The sequence below is a fragment of the Eulemur rufifrons genome, unplaced genomic scaffold (genome assembly GCF_041146395.1).
Source record: "Eulemur rufifrons isolate Redbay unplaced genomic scaffold, OSU_ERuf_1 scaffold_81, whole genome shotgun sequence".
NCBI lineage: Eukaryota > Metazoa > Chordata > Mammalia > Primates > Lemuridae > Eulemur > Eulemur rufifrons.
In genome coordinates this window covers 862,052-881,848 of record NW_027182863.1, presented here as the reverse complement: position 1 = coordinate 881,848, position 19,797 = coordinate 862,052, and the positions used below count along the sequence as shown (strand labels likewise).

General features: G+C 41.0%; 1 long non-coding RNA gene across 2 annotated transcripts in view; it reads left to right on the top strand.

Moving 5' to 3' along the window:
- Nucleotides 1-19,797, top strand: part of LOC138379561 (uncharacterized) — an 81,092-nt gene that overhangs the window by 44,741 nt on the left and 16,554 nt on the right. The gene's annotated exons all lie outside the window — the stretch shown is intronic.

Genomic DNA, 19,797 nt, shown 5'->3' with positions numbered 1-19,797 from the left:
TTGATACTTTAATTCCTCACACTTCTCTATGATATGTCGCTTTGTCGTGGAAGGAAGTTTTGCCTAATTTTGAATGTTCAGAGGGCTGTCGTGCTCCAGCTCCTCGGGACTTTGCCGTGGATCCGTGCGTTACTGTGGATCGTCTCACGTGAGGGTGTCTCACCCTGTCCATTGCAGCTATGAGTTTGGTCCTCCTGTGCTCAGCTCCCCTAGATTCCCCGCCGTGTCCCTCCTTGTCCTATATAGCTGTCAGTACCGATTGCAACTGTAGCTCTTGCAGATTTGTCCTGACTGCTCAAATTTTGGGATCCACAGGACTCCTTATCGCTTAATTTTTTTGGTACTGTATATGTTATCCCAGGACCTTTTGCTTTGTTTTGTTTGCTACTCTTCCAGTAACTCTGTCTAGGAGGTTTGGGGGTGAGTTTAAAACTGTTACCTTCACCATCTTCCCAGCTGACAAAAATCTTGCGATTTTTCTTTAAAAAAAAAAAAAAAAAAGTTGTTTAGCACTCTGGGAGGCCGAGGTGGGTGGATCCCTCGAGACCAGCCTGAGCAAGAGCAAGACCCCGTCTCTACTAAAAAATAGAAAGAAATGATCTGGGCAACTAAAAATATGTATAGAAAAAAAAATTAGCCAGGCATGGTGGTGCATGCATGTAGTCCCAGCTACTGGGGAGGCTGAGGCAGTAGGATTGCTTAAGCCCAGGAGTTTGAGGTTGCTGTGAGCTAGACTGATGCCATGGCACTCACTCTAGCCCAGGCAACAAAGCAAGACTCTGTCTCAAAAAAAAAAAAAAAAAAGTTGTTGCTAAAGGCACTGGATAATTTCTGAAGTTCAAAAGCAGAGTTAAAAGCAATAAAAAAAAAAATCCCTTTTAGCAGAAACAAACCCAAGGCATGTTCTTCATGTTTGTATATAACACTGGACACCACAGAATCCACAGCAATATCACCATCAAATACAGGATCCTTAATGTAGTAAGACTGACGTTGCAATTTTAAAAGGAAATTCCACGAGTAGAATTTGTGGCCTTTTAAAGCAGTTAAGCCTCAGATCCTCATAATTGATTGAACTCTTAGCAACTAATAATAATCTTCTTATCTCAATAACAAAATAGGAGCATGTATCTGTGTTCATTCTAGATGTTTACTCCACCTAAGTGTGATGATATCCAACATTCAGAGTTCATAGCAGTACCTGTCCATGATGCCTCCCTAGGAAAGAGTGTTCTGAGTCCTTTTTATCACTTTCTTTTAATTTTCCTTTTTCAAAAGAGCTGCTAGTGTATCCAAGAAAGTAGGAAAGGTGCTGTAAGTTACAGAATCACTGCTGAGATTTATTCAATAATTCAAATCTTTTTTTTTTTTTTTTTTGAGACAGAGTCTCACTCTGTTGCCCAGGCTAGAGTGAGTGTCGTGGCGTTAGCCTAGCTCACAGCAACCTCAAACTCCTGAGCTCAAGCGATCCTCCTGTCTCAGCCTCCCGAGTAGCTGGGACTACAGGCATGCACCACCATGCCCGGCTAATTTTTTCTGTATATATTTTTAGCTGTCCATATAATTTCTTTCTATTTTTAGTAGAGATGGGGTCTCGCTCTTGCTCAGGCTGGTCTCGAACTCCTGAGCTCAAACGATCCACCCACCTCGGCCTCCCAGAGTGCTAGGATTACAGGCGTGAGCCACCACGCCCGGCCCAATAATTCAAATCTTAAAAAAAATACCTAAGGGAAACTTCTTTCACAAGATTTATTATTTTGCTATGGAAAGTATTTTTACTGAAAAGATCAATCTGAGCTCAAAATACATATCTGGCATTAAGTCTGATGTTTTGATTAATGGTGAAGCTGTCCCTCTGATTTAAAGCTCATGTTTATAAATTAATGATAACATAAATTCTATAGATGACTTCATTTGGGAACTAAATAAGCACGAATTTTGGCCTCTCGGTAAAAACGTTTTACATTTCTAGAAATGGAAGGATGTCTTCTAATGTTTAATCATCATAAAATTGAAACAGTTGAGTCATTTTATCATTAAAAAAGGAAATACGGTAGTCAGTTGAGGGTTGTATGAAGATACGCCTAGGTAATAGTAGTCCTCTTTTCAGTTTAAATGTCTGTAACACTATAGTTGTCACATGAATTCATCATTTTTATGTAATTTGGATAGGTGTCATTAAAGCTTTGAAATACTCAGTTACTTAACATTTCTATTAAATATTTATAAAATATTTTTATGCTTAAGATGATGTTAGCCCTTGTTTTATAGATTTCTAATCAAGATATAAAGGGTGAAGAATCATATAACAAAAAATCAGTAACAAGTGAAATTTAATCCTTCAATCATGCAGATTCCTAATGATTCATAACTCATTGTCATGTTATTTCCCTAAATACCATGTATAGTTTAATGTCCAATAAAATCAAGTTACATATATCACTTTCTTTTCTTCTTTAATCCAAACAAATTATGCACATCTAATTTGGGCAATTATAACATGACATTAGAAGTTTATAATTATTTTAAGTAATAGTTATAGTTTAAAGACATGCTTTTGAAACAGATATGGATTTTTTACTAGTCTCTACTGGCACTATTACCTAGGCAGTGTGATTGGGGAGGTTAACTTATTTTTTATTGACTACTTGGAAAAAGCAATCAAAATAGTCAACCTATGTTTCCTTTCTGTCTTGAGTAACTTTGACTTTGTGTTTCTAGAGGTAAACACATTGTGACTAGCATGATTAGACTAACAGTGGATTGGTAGACTAATCCCATTCAAGTTAATGTTTCAGAATAAGGCATCAATTAATTACATGTATTGCTTACTTTAGGGTCAAACCCCAGTTAGAAAAATGTGACCTCTGACCTCTTGGGACATGTTTGGCATTGAAATTTCTGAGTTCTCCTGGAGTTCTTCCTGTCACTACAGATATACATAAGCCCAAACTGTAAGTCCTCTTCGTGTGTATGTTGACTTTGAAGTTGCAACTAGGTACATATTATTTCTTTTTTTATGTATTATAATTTAACTCGTTGAAGCCCGATTTCCAGGAACAGTTTATTTAAGTTAAAGTTTGCTATGTCTCTCTGTCTTAGAATTATTAGAGAGGAGGAGAATGGCCATTCCTAAGTTACTTCTTTGTAAATAAGTTGGTTTGAAAAACTACCAGTTATTATGCTGCTTATGTAATTCCAAGGATTCTTCTTGGAATTACTTATTGTATTCTCCTTTCGATCCGTGGGGAGTTAGCTACACTCCCTGCAAAGAGGTTTTTTTTTTTTTTCTCTTTGTTCCCATCGGGTCTCTCAGGCAGGGGTCATCGCAAAGGATGAAAAATATAGTAGGAAACAGAAATAAAAGCTAAAGTAATGGCAATAATAATACACAGAGCCAAAGATATAGTTTATAAAGTAAAAGTTTATGAAAATAAATAAATAAAGGAATGTATCCGGATGGATATATTTTTACCCGCATCAAATATATCCCTGACTGAAACTCCACACAGGTATTTTATAGGGTACATACAGGCTCCCGTTGCCAAGGGCAACGGGATTTGCATACTAACAGGCAGTTTGCTTTAGGGTCAAAGTCTCCTAAAAGGCTACTACAGATCCTTAAACTAACTCCAACTAGGGGAACAATGAGTTATAAAATCATCTTGGGGCAAACTTGTAAGTTTTATGGTAAGGCTATTACTTTAGCAAAAAACAAAGACATCTTTGCCCCAGTCATTGTGTTCTTGGGGACAGAGATGATCCCAGAAGTCAACAATGAGCTGTGTTTTGTGTTAATTACTTGAACTGCATGGTACCATCTGGGCCTGGCTTGGGCATTAGCATACCTATATGATCAGCTGTCATCTCTGGGGGTCTACCTGTCAGCTCCTGCAACCTTTGGTTCTAAGGAAAAGGCATGCCTTGTCTTTCAAAACAGGTGAGAACCAAAGGCCCAGTTTACAGCTGTCTCTTTGAAGTGCAGCTTCTACTGACCAGCGAGATGCCCTCCTGAGACGAGGCAGCTTTTCAACTAACACATTTATTTTTTCTTTAAGGCAAAGCCTTATTTGACTTCTGAAATCAAATCTTGTCTCCAGAAATACAGGCAGCATTTCTATAACTCAGTATTCTTAGGCTCAACATCAATCTATATTAATTTATTCTTCTTACATATCTTATTGTGAAAGTGGATTGGCAGGTATACTTTACCACTGTTACCATTACTATTTTATTTTACAAGATAGTCTTATACAAGAAGTAGCTAATTCTGAATAACCAAAGTCCATGGTGAGTTTTTTCCAGGATGCCAAAATCTTCTGACATTCATCTTGCCTTGGATTGTTGTCTAGGTGTTTTCATGTGCTTGACATTTCTTTGCAGTTCTGTGAAGGAAACATACAGACAAGGCACATAGAAATGTAAACAGCTGTTAAAGAATGAGACAGTAGTACCTAGTAATAGGAGAGGGTCATTACCACATGATGAGGGTTTATTAATTTACAACACTGGAGGCTTTGTTTGAGGGGAGAGACACCAGGAGAGCTCGGAAGGCTCTGTGGGTGGCATGGAATTAGTCAGGCCTCAGTCATTGTATAGGGTTTGACGCGGCAGAGAGGAGAGTCCAAGTAGAGGGACTGTGGGGTTTAAGGAAAAGTGGATAAAAAGGCAGGGAGGGTCAGACTAGGAAGGCCTTGAGAATGCTAGCATTGACATTTTAATCCATAGGTAGAGGGGAATAGTGAGTGCTTTTTGAATAGGGAAATGGTAAAAAGTAGAACATACTCATTTTTTTCCCTCCCAGGCTAGACTGAATGGTCCCCTCAAATGTCTCTTGAGTCTATCTGCTCTTCCCTCTTCTGGGCTGGGTTTTCACTCTTGTGATTTCCTGCCTGTTCCTCCAGCCCCTGTTTTTCCACAATGTCATCTCAGATCGCTCTACCATCGCAGGCCTTTCTCTCTTGCCCTCGAAGCCCCCATTCCTGTGCAAATGTGTCGCTGTCTCAGCCCGTGTCTTCCACATCACCTCTGCTACCCCCCACTATGCTACATTCCAGAATTCGGAGATACGCTTGGCAGGTCCTCAGGTCTGTGTCTCCCACATGCCACCTGGGATGACCTTCCCAGACTCCTCTTTCAAGTGTCATCTCCTGGGAAGTCTTTCCTGACACCGTTAAGTCAATTTTACCAGTTATTTTTCTAAATTTTAGGTCTGATTGTGTTCTTAAATCCTCTTTTGATTTCCCTATTGTGCATAAAGTCCAAATAATGGAGCAGGACATTTGTATAAAGCTCTTCACAATTAGATCATGATATTTCTTTCTTCTTTTTACAGCTAGCCTTTCCCCTCTCAGTGTTCCATCTGATGAGACAAGTGTCAATGGCCTGAGCACTCTATGGCTTTTTTTTTTTTTTTTTTTTTTTTTTTTTTTTTTTTAAGAGATGGCATCTCGCTAGGTTGCCCAGCCTGGACTCAAACTCTTGGATTCAAATGATCCTCCCACTTCACCCTCCTGAGTAGCTGGGATTACAAGCGTGAGCCATCATGCCTGGCTTAGATTTTTAATTTTGTATTTTTCCTTCATTAATGGACAAAATCATACCCAGGCTTTCAAGATCCAACTCAAATATGATCTCCTTTGAGATTTTGATACATTCCTCATTGTAGCCAATCCTGTTCCTCTTTCTCTTTGTTCCCCTAGTAATAGATATAAAATTTGATTTTATTAGTTATTGAGGTCTCCTGTGATCTTTGAAGTATATTTCTATTTCTTTTATTGACTGTGAGAACCTTAAGAGTAGGGAATATGTCTTTTCTCTTTTTGTATATTAATGTGAAACAGTGATTGGGACATTAATAATAATATTCAGTTTCATTAACTGCAGAAGTGGTTTTAAGGAGGATTATAATTGGTAACATTAAATGAGCCATTATTTTCTGACAAGCACTGTGCTTTATATAAGTAAGTTATTTAATTTTCACAGCAACACAGGCATGTTGTCGTTACCCCCACACTGCTGAGAAGACGCTGTAGTGAGAAAGGGAAGTAGATTGCCCAAAGTCATCCAGGTTGTTGGTGGCAAGGCTAAAATTTGAATATAGGTCTATCTGATGTTGGAGTTCAAGCTACTAAACATTTAAATATTTTCTTCTGGTATTTAATGGGTTTATATTTATATCTTTGCAAACTCTGAAGTTTTCAAAACATGATCATCTCCATGGTACTTACATATTATCTCATTTCATCCTCACAACTGTGAGTTAAAGTTAGCCCTACTTTACAGGTGAAGAATGCGCCTCTCAGAGTAAATTATTTGTCCCAGGTTAAGTGTTAGAATTAAGAAGAACCTAGTGCTTCAGAATATATTCTAGAATTTTAAAATTAACTCCACTGATGGAGGATCTATAAAGATGCTGGTTAGGATTTGAAGTTTAACACTTTTTGGTCAATGCAATTTTAAAGTAAAATATTTGTTTGCCATGAAATATTCCATTTCTAAAAGTAACGTAACCATATTATAGGATACTCGGAAAATAGAAAAACAGAAAAATAACCACCTTTAATTTCTCTACCAAAATTCATGTAAGGTACTCACTTTGATTTTCTTCTTTCTAGTCATTTTCTGTATAGGTGTGTGTTGTCTCAGCATGGCTGAGTCTTCTTCCATGTTGTTGCGTGGCCACCGCAACATGTGACGGTGGCACGGGGCTCCCCCTGGTGAGACGACACCTTCACATACCTGGGAGGGAGGAGAAGCGAGGGGAACGAACGCTCGTTACGAGGTTTACATTGTCTCATTTACCCTCAAATCAGCCACATGGCATTGGCTTTAACAATTCCACTCTATAGATGCGCACATGGAGATGCGGGTGGAGTGAGGGCTTGTCCCGCCTGCAGCAGCCGGGGAGCAGCCGCTGTGCACACGGGACCCGCGAGACTCCGGAGGCCTCGCCTCCCCCAGGCTCTCACGGTGCCGCCGCGTCTTCTATTGAGTTCTCGTAACAAAGCTCCGTGCTCCAGCTGCACAAATAAATAAACAGTGGGGTGGAAGCTTAGGGGGTGACCTATGCCAAGTAGCAGGAATTACTTTCGTAGGACTAAGGGCAAGGGACTGGGCACTTCCCGTGCATGACCTCGTCTGGCTCTGTCTACAACCCTAAGGGGAGTGTCCTCTGCCTTTTTCATCACCATGCCGTCACCGTCGCATGCTAGGATAACCTGGGTGTTTTCGCCATGCTCCGTGTCTCCTCGCATCATACCCTTTCCCCGTGCTTTGGATTATTTCCCTACCGCGGACACGCAGGTGAGTGTCTCCAGCTTCCCTCCGGCACGGATGACTGTGCATTGCCCCAGCTCTTCACGGCCACTCACTGGGATGTAAGTCCAGAAAGAATTCCTCCTTGGTGATGCCGTATGCATGTGGGTAATTAATTTGACTACGCTCTTATGAAAGATGCCTCAGTCTACAAGTTCGGTAGCGCTGTGCACATTGGGTTTTGTTTTCCTGTACATCTGCATGTACTTGATGTTCACTTGCCCAAATTTTGTCATTCAGAGGGATGTTTTAATTAGCATTTCTGTATTTGGTTTAGGCAGCTCATGGTGTTCTTATATGGTTCTGGGGTTCCTTTGCTGCGGGTGCCTGTTACTGCCTTCTGCCCATTTCCCACGGGGATTGTGTCTTTTCCTGTTGACTTGCAGAAGCGCTTGTGACACTGGACGTTAGTTCCTTTACAGGTTTTATGCTTTGTAAATATCTTTTCTCTTTCTGTCATCTGTTTATTAATTTTTTCTGTAGTTTTCTTTATGAACAGAAAATTCTAATTTGGATGTGATCAAATTCAGTCTAGTTTGCCTACTGTTTTATGCTTTTGAAATTTTATTTAAGAAGTCCTTAAGGCAACAATATTCCCTACATTTTCATTTATTAACTTTATGGTTTTACCTTTTATAGTTAGGTCTTTAAACCATCTGTAGTTATCTTTTTATGTGTTAGGTAAGGATCTACCTTACCTTATTGTTTGTTGGACTCTATCTTCTTCTTTAGACTTTAAACTTAAAGGTCTTAAAAACTCTTGTGGGAGGTACTTTAGGGGCCCCTGTAGCAGACCGTGTGGTTGAATTGCTTGTTGGCGGTGCCATAGCGTTCTTTGCCCTCTGCCGTGAAACCTGTTCCCACCACTGTGATCTCTGTGAGGTCGGGGTCTCTATTGCATGTGGCTGGCATGTGGCCCTCACCCAGCAGTATTTGTTAAATGCTGGGTGAACGTGAGCTCTTTTCCTGCAGCCAGTTTGTCCTTCTGAGAGAAAGTTTGAAAATGCTAATAGACTGAGACTAATGCTAATATTGCTCTACTATTAACTGGCTGTGTTTTCTCGAGGAAGTCGTTTTTCTTACTTCATCTGTAAATGGGTACCTCTGTGTCACCATCGTTTCAGTCAAGATACAGGAAGTTCCCTGTGCTCCTGTGTGATCAGCCCACCCTGCCCTCCCGCCCCACTCCATAACCGATTTGCTTTCTGTCATAGTGATGAGCTTTGCCTGCTTTGGAATTTTATATAAGTGGAATCATACAGTGTATTATTTTCCACAATTGGCTTTTTTGGTCAGCATGTTTTGAGATTCATCTGCTTACAGATGTTGGTGGTTCATTCTTTTTCATTGCTGAGTAGTAGGCCATTGTGTGCATATATACCATGATTTTTTAAATCCATTTATGTGCTGGAGGGACTTTTGGGTGTTATCATGACATAAGATAGAGTGTGGTTATCATGACATAAGATAGAGTGTGCTTTTATGTACAGGTGTAAGTGTGTATTTGGATAAATACCTAAGAGTGGAATTGCTAGGCCATATGATAAATGTATGTTTAACTTTATTAGAAACAACACAACTGTTATCCAAAGTGAAGAGTTTACATTTCCACCAGCAGTATATGAGAATTCCAAGTTCTCTGAACCTGGTATTGTCGGTCTTGTAAAATTTGTGTCATTCCAGTGGGTTTGTTAGTGGCATCTCACGAAATTTAAGTTTGCATTTTCCTGAAGTTAGCATCTTTAATGTGCCTATCGATCAATGATATCTTCCTTCACAAAGTGTCCGTTCAGTTCCTTTGCCCATTTCTTACTGAATTGGTTTATTTCAGTATTCTTACTGAAGTGTCACAGAGTTCTTTATATATGCTGGATTCGAGTTCACTGACAGATCTATATAGCTATGGTTCTAGAAGGAGATAATAGAGGAAATGAGGAAGAATCACTATTTATAGAGATACTGGGTAAAAGATACTAGATACTCAATCCAGCAAGCCCAGTGAAGAACAAATCAAAAAAGGTATCCACATTTAGCCATATTATAGTGAGAACTGCAGAATTTACTAGAGGGAAAGAGAAAACCTTAAATACAGTCAATAGATTTTTGAAAAGACATCATTTATAAAGGTGTGGTAGTTAGACTCACAACTGACTTCTTAACTGCAGCACCGGAATTCAAATGACTGGAACAATAGCTTCAATATGTCTTGAGAGATAATAACTCTTGGCCTAGAATTACTTACCTTTCAAGGAAGAAATTGAAATAAAGGCTTTTTTAGACAAAGTCTGAGACAAAAGAAATTCTTAATGGTTTACATTAGGAAGAAAAAAAAGATCCCAAATGAAAGTTCTGAAATGTAAGAAAGAATAAGGAACAAAGTTGATAAGTGCAGTTAAAATTAAAGCATGAACTATAAAATATAAAAATAACGTTCAATTTGTGAAACATAATCAGGCCAGAGCAACTGTAACACCAGCAGCAGAATATAGAAACATTACAAAGGATCATTAGCAGCAGAACGGATAGTCATATGTTTATGTGACAGGCTATTGCACTACAATAAAAATAAACTGTCGCCTCACACATCAGTCTGGATTAATTGCAAAAATGTAATATCAAAGAAAGGAATCAAATTACAAAAGAATACTTGCAGACTGATTGCATTTCTGTAAAGTTCAAAACCCGGCAGCACAGAGCAACGTGCTTTAAGGGATGCACATACACAGGACTGAACAGTATGAAGACAAAAGCGGGGGAATGGTTAACACAGAGTTAGGGACATTGGTGATAGTGGCGGGAGCCGGCAAGAGGGGCCTATCCAAGGAGCTTCTGCTCTTTCTGAGCCGAGGTGGTGGTTTCTCTGGTGTTTCTAATTCTTCAAACTGCAAATATTTTAAAATACTTCCTTGTATGAGTAATTTCTAAATGAAAAATTTTAAAGAAGGAGTAAGTGGATGGCACTGAAGCCTGGTGGGGAACGTGGATTATAAACAGGGGTCGGGAGGTGGGATAGATATGTAATGAAAAAATGGATTATCCTCCCTGGTCGGATCACTGTTGTGTTGCCAGCAGAGCTTTCCTTCTGTTCCCAGATGTGCACGTCTCGGTGACTTTCAGGCATTGACAGCCCATTCCACTACGTTTTAGGGAACCGGTTCATTCAGTAGTAATCATCATCCTTTAAGTCAACTGTTTCTTTTTAGCTATTTCTCTTTTCTTCCACAGGAAGACTTTTCTATGCCAGATTATCAAACTGAAAATGATATCCTAATTACATGGAAACTACATTATTTGAATGCTGTGTGTTTCTGAACACTTAGTACTATAGAAAGAAGTGTATTTGGCTGAGTGTTGTTGTGAATAGAATTCTATCAAGTGTTATCAAGAGGAATTTCATACAGAATTGAAAAAGAAGGCCTAGTATTTACCGTTAATTATTTTTCTCTGACAAATGGACAAAGCATATAATTTTATTGTGACCATTTTTTTTAGGTTTTTTTTTTATTTCAATAGATTTAGGGGGTGCAAGTATTTTGGGTTACATGGATGAATTATATCATGCTGAGGTTAGGGCTTTTGGGTACAATGTACATTATTGTGATAATTTTTTATAATTGAGTTTAAAATGAAAATAGAAGTTTTAAAAATGTGTATGATTTAGAAAGATGTAATTTTCTAATTTTTAATTACATAATTTATTTTGAAAGAAAACCCATTCAATAAAATTAGTAAGTTATACATCATAAAGTTTGCTAATCGTTGAAAGTTTGTCTTAGAGTTCTGTTAAAATAGAATGTGTACTAAATGTTGTATAAAATACAGTTAGATTTGGTTTAGGGCAAGTAAATGTATATAATGAGAAAAACATAACAAATGTTTTCAGTGGTGGAATTGAGCTTTAATGTAACATTTTGAAACATCCCATTTCATTATAAGACGTTGATTAACTCCTACTCTCAACTGCTGAGGAATGGAGAAACAAGAGATGGGAATATTTGCTGCTGGCCAAGAGTGAGACGGGCGCTGTCACCAGTGCTGTCGGTGCAACACGTGAGCCACACAGCGCAGGAAGCAGGGTCTCCCATCATCCTGGAGAAAGAATAAAATTCGGTTGGCTTTTAATCTATGTGTGTGCTTGTGTGCACATTGTCCTCATGTGTATCGATAAGTATACACGGTATATTTTATTAGAACTTCTTTTGTTCCAAAAATATTTTGAGGACAATTAGAAAAGAAGAAACAGAGTAAGGCTATATATATTAGAAGGGGATGAGAAGGATGATGAAAAGAGAAATGAAGTTTAGGATCTAAAACAGAGCCAGGAGGAAACCTAATACAAGAAAGTCTTCCGTGAATTCCTACAGCTTGTTAAGGATGTGTCACAAATTTGGCTTTTGGTATAAAAGGGCAGGCTCAACATTTTAGTGATGGCCATAAAGCAAATCGGTTGCCCAGGTGATCCGTAGCTATTGTTCACAGTACTAAGACCAGAAGGAAATTTATCCTGAGGGTTTTCAGAAAGGTAACCGTTTTCTAATTGATGGCAGAGTGTAGCCCTGTGTCTTGAGTAGTCAAGGTTGGGCTTTCGGGTATGATTTTGACTAAACTGTGACTGCTGTGTGATGAAGAGTGTCCCAGGACAGTCCTCTGCTGCTGCCTGTGCTCTTTTTCCCAACAACCAAGGAAATGGACTGTACAACTTACAGCATATTTTAGGCCTGGTGCAGTGGCTCGTGCCTATAATCCTAACACTTTGGGAGGCCAAGGAGGGAGGATTGGTTGAGGCCAGGAGTTCGAGACCAGTCTGAGCAAGAGCGAGACCCCATCTCTACTAAAATAGAGGGGAGAGCCAGGCGTGGTGGCATGTGCCTGTAGTCCCAGCTACTGAGGCAGAAGGATCACTTGAGCCTAGGAGTTTGAAGTTGCAGTGAGCTGTGGTAGTAACACTGTACTGTATTCCAGGTAACAGAGCGAGACCTTGTCTCCAAAAAAAGAAAAAAAAAAGACACCTCCCCCCCAAATTTACAATATATTTAATCTTCAGATATGAAACAAGTACATTATTCTTGAACCTATGGTGAGCTTTGCATCGTTACACAGATATGTCATTTTCATCAGTTATGTCATTGTTATAGACTGGCAAGTTTTTAAGAAGTTGGTAAAACTTGGGGATAGGTCCAATTTAATTGTGTTAAAAGATTAGAGCAAGCTATAAAATGTACAATTCATCATTATTGAAATCACAACTTTGAATTAAAAAAAACTCTCTTTTTATAAAATGGAACCAATATTAATAATGTAAGTAGTGTATGTGTCACAGTAAAAACGGTTTATTTCCCCCAAATGAAAACTTTGCCTGTTATGGAGGGGATAGTTAAGTCTCTAGTAGCTTTAAAATAAATAAATGTTTTACTTTTCTAATGTTAATTACTGTCACTGCATAAATAAGAGGTCAAAATCTAAGGTAATTATTTACAGTGTGACCTTTGGGACAGATTAATAGAGAAACTTTTTAAAGAGAAAGTATTTGTTTTTTTTTTTTTTTTTTTTGAGACAGAGTCTCGCTTTGTTGCCCGGGCTAGAGTGAGTGCCGTGGCGTCAGCCTAGCTCACAGCAACCTCAAACTCCTGGGCTTAAGCAATCCTACTACCTCAGCCTCCCGAGTAGCTGGGACTACAGGCATGCGCCACCATGCCCGGCTAATTTTTTTTTCTATATATATTTTAGTTGGCCAGATAATTTCTTTCTATTTTTAGTAGAGACGAGGTCTCGCTCATTGCTCAGGCTGGTCTCGAACTCCTGACCTTGAGCAATCCACCCACCTCGGCCTCCCAGAGTGCTAGGATTACAGGCGTGAGCCACCGCGCCCGGCCTAAAGAGAAAGTATTTGTAATGCCTTCGCTATTCATGAAAGATATAATGGAAAGAAAAGGGGTTTTATTGGTTAGTTAATCCCCATAAAATCTATATAATCTTTCACATACATTTTTATTTCTCTTGGGTATACACCTAAGCGTGGGAATGCTGGATCCTATGGGAGGTAAACGCTTAACTTTTTAAGAACATGCCCAACTGTTTTCCAAAGTGGTGGTTCCATTTAACATTGCTACCAGCGGTGTGTGAGAGCCCCACTTTCCCCCATCCTTGCTAACGTGTGGAGTCGAGACTGGCTATATAATTTGCTGGGTCTGGGGCAAAATGAAAATGCCGGGCTCCGTGTTCTAAGATCATTAAGGATTTCAAGATGAAAACGGGAGGGCATGAAACAAGGCGCAGGGCCCTCCGTGCAGGGGCTCTGTGTCGCCACACAGGTCACAGGCCCATGAAGCCAGCCCTGCGTGGCCCGCCAGTCTCTTTCTTTCAGCCACTCGGGTAGATGCGCAGCAATTCTCACTGTGGTGTAAGTCGCGTTTCCCCCACGACTAATGACATTGAGCATACTGACCTGTCTTCTGAGCATCTTCTTTGGTGAAGTATCTGGCCAAATTTTTTGCTCATTTTGTTACTGGGTTATTTATTTTTTATTACTGAGTTTGAGACCTATTTACATATTCTGGATACAAGTCCTTTATCAGGTACAGGCTTTGCAAATATTTCCTGCCAGTCTATGGTTGGTATTTTCATGCTAACAGTGTCTTTGGAAGAATATAAGTTTAAAATCTTGATAAAATTCTGTGTGTTTTTTCAGAAAATCATGCTTCAGGTGTTATATTTAAGACATCTTTGCCTAGCCCAAGATCACAAACATTTTCTATTTTCTTCTGGAAGTTTATAGTTTTACATTTATGTTTATGGCCCATTTTAAGTTAATTTTCATATATGTATGAGGTGTGGAATGAGTTAAATTTTTTTTCATACATAAGTAGCCACACTTTCCAGCACAATTTATTGAAAAGACAATCCTTTTTCCACTACATGGCCTTTGCTGATCTGTAACACATTTGTTTTCCATGCATGAGTGAGTCTATTTCTTTTCCTTTTATTTTTATTTATGTATTTTTTTTTTGAGACAGAGTCTTGTTCCGTCACCTGGGCTAGAGTGACACGGTGTCTGCCTAGCTCACTGCAGCCTCTAGCTCCTGGGCTTGAGTGATCCTCCTGCCTCCGCCTCCTGAGTAGCTGGGACTGCAGGTGCCACCACCACACCTGGCTAATTTTTTTTTTTTTTCCTATTTTTAGTAGAGACGGGGTCTTGCTCTTGCTCAGGCTGGTCTTGAACTCCTGACCTCTAGTGATCCTCCCTCCTCGGCCTCCCAGAGTGCTGGGATTGCAGGAGTGAGCCACCGCACCCAGCCATGAATCTATTTCTGAACTCTCTATTTCATTCTATTGATCTATTTGTCTGTCTTTTACCACTGTCTTGATTACCATAACTTTATAAAAAATCTTGAAATTGAGTGGTATTAGTCCTCCAACTTTGTTCTTTTTTTTTCCCGGAAGACTTATTCTACATCATTTGCATGTCCACATGAATATTAGCATCAGCTTGACAATTTCTACAACAGAGAACACTTAGATTTTGACTGGGCTTGTGCTGAATCTGCAGATCAATTTGGTCAGAATTGATGTCTGAGTGTTTTTCTGAGCTGCGAAGATGTATCTTTCCCTTTGCTGAGGTCTCCTTTATTTTTACTCTGCAATATTTACAGTTTTTATAGTACAGGTCTTTTGTAGTTTTGTCAGATTTAACTGTAAATATTTCTTTTTAAATGCTATTGTAAATGGTATCATTCGTAATTTCAATTTCCAATCATTCATTGCTAGTATATTCAAATAGAATTTATTTTTGTATGTTTGTCTTATATCCCAGCAGTCCCCAACCTTTTTGGCACCAGGGATCGGTTTCACAGAAGAAAATTTTTCCACAGATCAGGGGAGGGGGGAAAGGTTTTGGGATGATTCAAGTGCATCAGTCTGGGCGCGGTGGCTCACGCCTATAATCCTAGCACTCTGGGAGGCCGAGGCGGGTGGATCGCTCAAGGACAGGAGTTCGAGACCAGCCTGAACAAGAGTGAGACCCCGTCTCTACTAAAAAAAACAGAAAGAAATTATCTGGCCAACTAAAAATATATATAGAAAAATATTAGCCGGGCATGGTGGCACATGCCTGTAGTCCCAGCTACTCGGGAGGCTGAGGCAGGAGGATCACTTAAGCCCAGCAGTTTGAGGTTGCTGTGAGCTAGGCTGATGCCACGGCACTCACTCTAGCCAGGGCAACAAAGCGACACTCTGTCTAAAAAAAAAGCGCATCACATTCATTGTTCAGTCAAACCTCTCTGCTAACGGTAATCTGCATTTGCAGCCGCTCCCCAGCGCTAGCATCACGGCCTCCGCTCCACCTCAGGCCATCCGGCATTAGATTCTCATAAGGAGCCACAACCTAGGTCCCTCCCACGCGCAGTTTACACTCAGGTTTGAGATTCTATGAGAATCTAATGCCGCCACTGGTCTGACAAGAGGTGGAGCCCAGGTGCGATGTGAGCGACGGCTTCCTCCAGAGCAAATGTTCCGAGAGACAGACAGTGGAAGCTGCAGGTTTCACGAGTCCTGGGCCTGGAAGCTGGCACCATGTCATTTCCACCATGTTCCATTCACCAAACCCTGCTGTATGTTTTCCCTTCATCTCATCAGCTCTTTGCTCTGTTTTCTTTTATGACTTCTTTTCCATTGAGTATTTTTTCATTCTCATTGCCTTTGTGGCCCATTAGCTATAACTTTTTGTTTTACTGTTTTAGTTATTTAGCTTTAGGGCATGGTTTCTCAACCTGACATTTTGGGTTGGATAGTTCTTTGTGTGGGCAGCTGTCCTGTGCAGCGTAGGATACGTCACAATACCGTTGGTTTCTGCCTTCTAGTGATACGACACCACTTTCTGTGCAGCGTAAGGGCCGTACAGCATGCTCCATCCTTCCGTCGCTTCCCCTCGGGTCTCTGTGCTATTGTCATACGTGTTACTTACACATGTGTTATACGCCCCAATTTTATTATTGTTATTTTTGTTTAAACAGTCAATTATCTTTTAAAGACGTTTTAAAAAGAAAAAAAGTCACATACTACCCATTTGGTTACCATGGCCAGATCGCTAAACATAATCTCATCTGGTATCATTTTTCTCCTGCCTAAAGTACGTCTAACATTTCTTGCAGTTTAAGAGTCTGTTGCTGATTGATTCTTTCAGCTTTTGTGTATCTTAAAAAGTATTTTACTTTAAACCTATTTTTCTTGTGATACACACAATTTGCCACTGTAACCATTTGTAAGTGTAGTTCAGTGGCGTTAAGTACATTCACAATGTTGTGCAATCATTATCATTATATATTTCCAATTTTCTCATTATACCAACCAGAAGCTCTGTAACCATTAGGTAATAACTCCCATTTCCCCCGCCCTCAGCCCTGGGTAACCTCTAACATACTTTGTCTCTGTGAATCTGCCTTATTCTAGATATTTCACAGAAGTGGAGTCATATGGTATTTGTCCTTTTGTGCCTGGCTTATTTTGTTTATCATAATGTTTCCAAGATTCACCCATGCTGTAGCAGGTGTCATAACTCCGTTCCTTTCCATGGCTGAGTAATATTCCTGTGTGTGTACTCGCCACATTTTCTTTATCCATTTATCTATTGATGGACATTTGGGTTGTTTCTGCCTTTTGGTTAGCGTGAATACAGTTGCTATGAACATTAGTGTGCAAGTGTTGGTTTGAGTCTCTGTTCTGAATTCTTGTGGTTACACACCTGTAAGTGGACTTGCTGGGTCATACGGTAATTCTATGCTTAACCTTTTGAGGAACCACCAGAGTGTTTCAACAATAGCTGCACCATTTTTCACTCTCGTCAGCCATGTATGAGGGTTCCAGTTTCTCACAGGCGAGGGGGATGGAGGATGGGATGCCTGGGCTGGGAGTCGGTACCCAGTGTTCCCTCTGGTCTTAGATCAGGCTCCTCAGCTTCTTGGCCATCAGAGCAGGGCTGCTCCCCATGCCCACTGTGGCAGTCCCCTGGAGTCCCCTAGGCTTCACCAAGCAGCGCCCAGGTGACAGTCCCCAACAACCCCCTTGGAAAAGCTCAGACACTGCGGGGCTCTGAACACTTAGAAGCCTGCCCTCTGCTGGCTGCTCAGTGACATAGACACCCCCCACCAGGACCCAGCAACGGAAACAGGAACAGGAACGCGCAGGCGCGGCTCTCTGGGGCGGGGCCTCGCAGGGCGGAGCTGCCGCTCCAGGGCGGGCCGTGGCTGCGGCACTTCCGGCTTCTGAATTAAAGAGGCCGAGGCTGGGGCCGAGCCCGGAGCCCCAGCGCCGGCTCAGCCTGGGGGCTCCGGTCCGGCCACCGCGGCACCCGGGGCAGAGGCTGCGCCCGAGATTCGGGCCGGCTCAGCCACGGTGAGGGAGCGAGGCCGGCCAAGCCGCTGCCCCCGCGTCCCCGCGTCCCCGCCGCTCCCTCGCTCCGGCGTCCCCCTCAGGCTCCTGCCTGCGCCCACAGCCCCTTATTGCCACCCGCTCGGTTTCCAGTTCCCCCTTCCCCGTGCAGCCCATTCGCCTGCTGGGGTGAAGCCCTTTAGGTAGCACCCCCTAATCTCCCTTCCTCCCAGTGACAGCCTTTTCCGCGTTCTCTGTGCCACCGTCTCTGCGTCCTTTAACCCCGACCCTTCCTTCTTTTTCTCTTCCATTTTATCTTTTTCTGTCTTGTGTGATCCTCACTCCTTTCTCCTTGTTTTTTTTTTTTGCTCTTTCTTCTCACCCCCCTCACCATTTTATCTCCACTGACCCCTCCTCTCCATGTCCCTTCTCCCGTCTGTCCCCTCAGCCAAATTTCCTCCCCCTTATTGGACATCGTCCTCGCCCTCTGGCACAGCTGTCCCCATCTCCTTCTCCAGGCTTCAGGGGTCTAAGCAGGAACAATTTGAGGACCGTCTCTTCCCAGGAACTGTAGGGCGGGCAGATGGGGGTTTGCAGTTTTCTTCTTCCTTTTGTGTTTGGAGAAAGGGGAGCTTGGAGGTGTTGAAGAGAGTCTGGAAGCCTTGTTAGGTACTGTGACGGCAAAACCTGAGAGATGGTGTGTTACAGCGTGATAAACTGAGGGCCAACACGCATACTGACACCTTATGAAATATTTACCTTTCTGACAAAAGTAGCTAAAAAATATTTTGATTTTTTTTTTTTAATTTTGAGCATCTTTTAGTGGGGAGGAACAGCTTCAGAAATTTAAAAATATTTATTTACAGGCTTGACTATTATAACTTAGATAAAATGATTTGGTTTTTTTTGGAGGCAGAGACCAACGGCATTTGAGGACTGACAATCACCTTGCTTGGCACTCAGATTGTGACAGCTTCTTTAATACCTTCCAAAGGGTTCATTTGTTTTGCCCTCTCTTTTTCAGTTGGGAAAAACTTCTATTTGCAAATTTTCCCCTTCCTGTTTCAAAATAGCTTGAGATTTCAGTTGGTTTTTTTCATTGAGTTGAATTACACCTGGTTTGCAGTACATTTATTAAAAAACATTGCTCCCAAATATGCAACAGGCTAAATTTTGGTCTCCGAGATGGACAGAAATTCTAGTCCAAACAAAATCCCAATAATCATATTCTCCTAGGATGTTAGTCATTTTGTATTTATGGAGATGGCTTCTTTACTTAAGCCTCATGCACCAACTGCTAGCTTCATCCTTGTCTTCTTCAGCTTCCTCACCTCTCTCAGTCTTCATGGAATTGAAGAGAGGAGCCTGCTCTAAATTAGATTTTGGCTTAAGGGAATGTTGTAGCTGGGGTGATCTATCCAGAGCACACAAACTTTCTCTGTATCAGCAATAAAGCTGTTTTGCTTTTTTGTCATTCATGTGTTCACTGGAGTGGCACTTTGCATTTCCTTGAAGAACTTGTCCTTTGCAGCCACAGCTGGGCTAACTGGTGTGGGGGCCTAGCTTTTCCTGAGCTTTTGAAATGTCTTCCTCATTTGTTGTAGAGATGGAGTCTGTCTACATTGCCCATGCTGGTCTCAAAACTCCTGGTCTCTAGTGATCCTTCTGCCTCAGCTTCCTGAAGCTCTGGGATTACAGGTGTGAGCCACGGTGCCGACTGGCCATGATTTTGACTGTATGTTCTTATTTATAAAATAAGCTAACAAGTACAAAATTGTTTGCATAAATAATTTGAGGCCTAAAATCATATTATTTTCTTCCAGAGAAGTTTTACTTTCATTTCTTCCAGGTGCCTGGCAGAACTCATAACCCAAGATCATCTCAATCTGATTTAGGGACTAAATTCTGAAGCTGAGTTACAGCCCTTCTGGGGAACATGTATTTCTAGTTCAAACTTGTTCTCCTCAAGTACAGCCCATTGGGACCCGAACTCCCATGCTGAGAATTTACCAAGACCCCATCTGCGGGGAGTTAGCTACACTCCCCGCAAAGAGGTTTTTTTTTCTCTTTATTTCAATCATGGTCTCTAAGTTGACTACGCCAGTTTGCAGGGAGTTA